The sequence below is a fragment of the Limulus polyphemus genome, unplaced genomic scaffold (assembly GCF_000517525.1).
Source record: "Limulus polyphemus unplaced genomic scaffold, Limulus_polyphemus-2.1.2 Scaffold177, whole genome shotgun sequence".
Lineage (NCBI taxonomy): Eukaryota > Metazoa > Arthropoda > Merostomata > Xiphosura > Limulidae > Limulus > Limulus polyphemus.
Genome location: NW_013665787.1, coordinates 626,478 through 632,568, shown reverse-complemented (window position 1 = coordinate 632,568; position 6,091 = coordinate 626,478).

Genomic DNA, 6,091 nt, shown 5'->3' with positions numbered 1-6,091 from the left:
GCGAAATTCAAAAACAAACAAACAATTTAATGATGAAAAATCAAAAACAAAGTATCGCGTTTATAGGAAAATTATTCCGATATGATAAATTGAAGATCTCAATTTCAATAATTTTCAGGTTTGTTATTTTGGTTGGTCTTGGGATTAATTAGCCAAATACCAGTCGATGTTTAGCCATTCTGTTAATACTAAACAATCACATGACAAAAAGGTCAAGCTTAATAACGTGAGAATATTTTGGCCAAGCATAATATATGACCTGTTGGGTAGGGTAGTAGTAGTGGTCTGTAGTTAAGAACAAAGTTACATAAAGGGCTATCTGTGCTCTGCCCAACACGGGTATCGAAACCCGGTTTCTATCGATGTAAGTCCGCAGACATACCGCTGCGCCACTAGGGGGCGTTGGGTAGGAATCTTGACTCACAGTCTGTGGATCGCGGGATCAAAACCCGCAACTGATCAGCTGTGGAGGTGTTATAATGTGACTGTCAATCCCACTTTTCGTTAGTAATAGTAGCTCAAGATTTGGTTTAAGAGTTACCTTCCCTCTAGTCTATCACTTCCAAAGTGAGGACGTATAAGGAAGATAGCCCTCGAGTAACTTTGCACAAAATATAACAATCAAACAAAACTCAGTATGTAGTTGTTTACTTGCACAACAACTTGATTTAAAAGAAAAGAAACAAACAATTTTTTTGTATTGAAAACAAAGCCTGTCACGAATTCGCAATTTTGTAAGGAACGTGACTTTTAGAAAACTTAATACCATGCTGTGCAATAAAGCTAATGAAAAGTTGTGAAACTTTATCAGGAGACTCAATAAAATGAAGTACCCCGGTAAGTCGGCGGTAAGCTTATGAGCTTACAACGCAAAAATTAAGGGCTATATTCCCCTCGGTGGACAAAGTTCAAATAGCCCATTGTGTAACTTTGTATTCATAAAACAAGGGCAACAATAACATCAACAAAGAAAATAATATAACTGGAATAATTTCTATACATTGGAGTGCATTTTCTCATCATCGGTTTTCCTAATGTCTTCGCTACTCGCTGGGAAACATTGGAGTTGGATAAGTCTGTTTATTTTTTGAATTTCTTGCAAAACTACTCGAGGGCTATCTGCCCTAGCCGTCCCTAATTTAGCAGTGAAAGAATAGAGTGAAGACAGCGTTCCCCCATCACCACCCACCACCAACTCTTAGGCTACTGCTTTACCAACGAAAAGTGGTATTGACCGTCATATTATAACGCCTCCACGGCTGAAAGGGCGAGCATGTTCGGCAACAGGGATTCGAACCCGCGACCCTAAGATTGCGATTCGAGCGCTCTAACTACCAGATAATGCCAGGCCGAGTTGGATAAGCTGATACGTCCACATTCTAGACCATTGAGTATAAAATAATGATTTTAGAAGTTAAGTATACGGAATAAACGTCTAATAGGCCTAACCATGCTGAAATACGGTGCATTTGGTGTCTAATTAATAAATCGATCAATTCCTTAGCTAAATTCTCTCTTCCACATAATTTCTAAAATATCCGCAATGAAAAATAAATATTTACTACACTATTTTCACTTTTCTGGGGTGGGAGGGTGGGGGTAGAGGTGATAGAAACCGAGTCATTGAATTCACAAACTATAAACCAGAATTTTGGTAATATCAACTTCAACACTCAAAGTTAGGTCAGGTTACTTTTTTTGTTTGTATTTTTAGTGCAAAGCCATATAATGGCCTAGCTTGCTCAATCCACCACGGGGAATCGAACTCTGGGTTTTAGCTGATCGACCGGGGGACCACCCTTAAAATAACTAGTCACGTAACCACAAGCTGTGGTTATACAATTGAATATGAACTAACAAGCTAGACATAACCATTTTTTTTATAATACGAATTGTTGAAAAATGTGAAAGATAAAAACTACTAACTACCCTTCTGAATGTCTTAATTTGCTTTCATTTGAGTTAACATACTTATAGTTTTGCTAATGAGTGACTCAAGTATAATAATTAGATTAAAAATGACATTTATTAATATTTTTAAGGGGATTGTAGGAACGATTCTTATAAAGAAGATAAATATTTATATTCAAAAGAAGCATCAGGACTTTTCGATGAAGTATAATTAGACCAGTTTTATCCTAGGAATGATAAAACTATTGTTTAATGATGCATTCATCCTTACATCCTTTTTTTTATTGTAATATTACTATAGCGTTTTTAAGGTGAGTAAGCATAATGTTGTCAAACGAGTGAGCTTTAACAGAGTTCGTGACTAATACTTTGGTGTATAAATACACACACACATATATATATATATATAAGGGCGTTTCAACTATACGTTATTCGACATTATAATTTATTCAGCTTAATGAACTTTGGTATTGAAAGAAAGACCTCGTCGGTATATTCATACGACAGAAAAAATGTCGTCAAAATTATACTATACACACACATCTTACCAGAAACCTCTATGAGGGCAACAAAGAAAGTTGTGATCGAAATTACTATCCGTCTTACTGTGGTGCACCACACTCCACCACAGAGGACAGTAGCTATGACAACAATCATTTTGTGCTCGACACAACCTTGTGTCTAATAAATATGGTGTATGTGTAATTTACTATAAATTTATACAATAAATATATATATATACTAATTCAACTTTAACATACAAAGTATAATATTATATCAGATTAATGCGCAAAATAATCGCGCGTCATGTAAACATCTTATGAGATCGTTTTCAGGAATGCTGTTCGATATTTTTTTTACATACAAACTACAGACTTTTCTTATGCAAGAAAACCTATTACCAACGACTGATAGAGAGCGCTGTAACTAACGTTTTATCTTCTGTAAAGAACAGCATACTTAATGCTCTCTCTTCTGTGACTAACACTAATTACAACGCTCTATTCCGTGAAAAAAAAGAGCCTTAAATATATATATTTCTATATCTAACTCTATATTCCATGTTAAGATCATGGCCAGGTGGTTAGGGCGCTCGACTCGCAATCTGCGGGTTGCGGGTTCAAATCCCCGTCCCACAAACATGCTCTCCCATTCATCCGTGGGGGCGCTATAATGTGACGGTCAATACCACTATTCGTTGGTAAAAAAGTAGCCCAAGAGCTGACGGTGGTTGGTGATAACTAGCTGTCTTCCCTTTAGTCTTTCGCTGCTAAATCAGGGACGGCTAGCGCAAATAGCCCTCGTGTAGCTTCGAACGAAATTAATAACAAACAAACCTGTTAAGATCAATATAAATAATGTTTTGTTCCCTATAAAGAACAGCATACTTAACGCTCTGTCTTCTGTAAATAAAACTAATCATGACGCTCTGTTTCGTCAAAAAAAAAAAAAGATCGTTAAACATGTCGTACTTAACCTAACTCTGTATTCCCTGTTACGATCACTATACATAACGCTTGTCCGTGTACTATTTACACTTTTTTGAATCTATATTTTATCTTTCGCTAGCGACACAAAGCAATGAATTTAATTTGCGTCTCTTTAGTTGTAAACAGATATTTATTCTTGAAAGCATGCCACATCAGTGGTGAATGAGAAAAAACATCGATTAATCAAAATAAAATATACCCTCGTCCGTTTCATTTGGTGACTCTCGTTCCCAGAGTCGATGTTGCATCGGGTTTCACTGATGTTTCCGACTCTTTCTCACACGTTGTTACACTTAAGAGCAAACACATTTTCCAGTACCATGTAATCTAATCCACTTGATAATGTATGTAATATTATAAATATCCTGATCTGCATGTTACTTCCCTATACGAGTTTTCTTCTAAATGAAGGTCTAGTTGAACAATAACGATTATAGTGTACGTGTCTTGGGTTGATGTAACATAATACGTGAAACCCATTCATCCAAAAACGCTTGAGGAAAAAAAAAACGTAGGTTTTACTTTAGCTCAAACAGTAGGTGGTATCTGATTAACACAGCAAAATAAACCAATTTGGCATTACTCACATTGCATTTTTTTATTCATGTGCTGTAGTACTGAATTTACTTTCAGTTTGGCTCCTAATTCACCCAAGAGTTACTACTGAGTGTACACAGAACAAAATGTGATGGATCAAAATAGTTTATGGCGATTTCTGATAGGAATATCATTGGAGTGTTCAATAAAATAAGACTGAACTGTTACAGAATAAGAATACGTTTGAACACTTAACCCTCTTCACATGTTAATATAAGTTTTTAATACTTATTATTTAGAAGTATATAAGATATAACTCTAAAAGGTTTACGAACAATAAGATCGATTTTGTTCGTAGCTGTTTAATTTTTTGTTATTCTACTGCACCATACAAAATATAATAAACCGGCTCTTAGATGTTCATTACATAAGAAATTGACAGCTGGGAAAATGGATCGATACCAAAAACTAACCACAGATAAAGAGATGGGAAGAAAAGGGACAGACAGAAAACATATTGAACGGGTGTTTATTGTCCTTAAAGTATTTGATTTTTAACTCAAGCAGTGAAAAGAAACTAACGACGATCTCTAATAAGGTTAAAGAATAACAAAGAGCAACTAGAAATGATTAGCAATGAAATATACCAACAACTGAAAGTCTGGGTTAAGCCAAACCTACCACGAACTTTTATTACCACAGCCGACTTAGAAGAGTCCCTCCCCACTGACGCGTCAAAGGCATAGGTGTATCGCCCGGACTTACCGGGGGGTCTAGTGAAGATGTACGATTTTGCTGTGGTGGACAGATTCTCATTTTAACGGACAAATGAATCGGATTAGGAACAGGGCGACAATGTATAGAGAAATAGATGTTTACGTTTTGTAAAAAACAAAAATAAATGAAGCATCTAACCGTGACTTGATTCTTGTGCAGGAGGGTTAAAGACATTTTGTTTCTGATTTACGAGGAGTAACCATGCTGGTGAAATATGTCAGGATGTCAAGAAGAAAAATAGGGTGGTTCAGAGCTTTTACACGCAGTGTAAGACGTAACACCTGCCTAAAGCTCTAGGATAACTCGAAAGCATTTCAAGCACAAACACCATACTCTAGTGGTGGGCATGACACTTTTTTATTTTTTTCCTGGGAACTTCGCCGCTCTTTCGCGACAGTGTCAAGAGCACTAAATTCTGAGTTCATGGTTTGCTGCTCTAAATGAACTTCACGTTGGAAACTTGTAATACGCTATAAGCAACATCTGTGGTAAAATAAATCTTGTATTAGAAGTCCGGTCCTTGAAAATGACCTCCTTTTATTTGAGAAATAAACTCACAAAACGAGGACGTTTACTAAGACAGAAATATTTATGTCCTACCATCTCGCATGTTTTAAAGTCTTTTTACTAGGTTGATTTACAGGTTGCAATTTTAATGTGTGCACAAACAGAAATATATCGTAGGAGTAGAACAAGTGTCATATAAACTTCTCAAAATGAGGAAAAACATTAAAACAAACAGTATTTATGTGGTAAATCTAGGTTTTATATTCGCAACTAAACTAAGAATAAATAGCAGTTCCCCACACACATTAAAAAAGTGTTTGATATTCATCACTTACCTGCATATTTCACGTTTTTTCAATCAATTGTTAAAATTATGCATGTTTTTAAATCGTTAAAATGTTCGTTATTTTGAGAATCAATCATTATAATGTCTTTGTTGCAATCAATAAATGTATAAAGGAGTGTATGTGAAATCACATCAAGACAGACTGTAGTATGTCTTGCGGACAAAAAACAACGTGCAGGACACTGTGTTATTGACAGGAGTGATAGTTTAGCGATTTTAAACCTTCTGTAGCTCAAACTGTGGTAATCAAAACTACCGCATATTTTTAGTGGATTTGCTCCACTGAATTATTACTTCGCATACCAAATTTCAAGGCAATTCATTAAGAAATACCCGAGATATAACATTTCCAATTTCGATTGAGTTTCGTCCTTTTTTTTTTTTTTTTCTAAATTTGGTACACTGATAGATCTTTTCAACCTATATTTGGGAGTCTCATTTGGTGTAAATATAAGTCAGATGTGCAAAGTTATTCAACAAAAACCGCTCATATTTTGCGCACACCTACAGAAAACGTCATGTG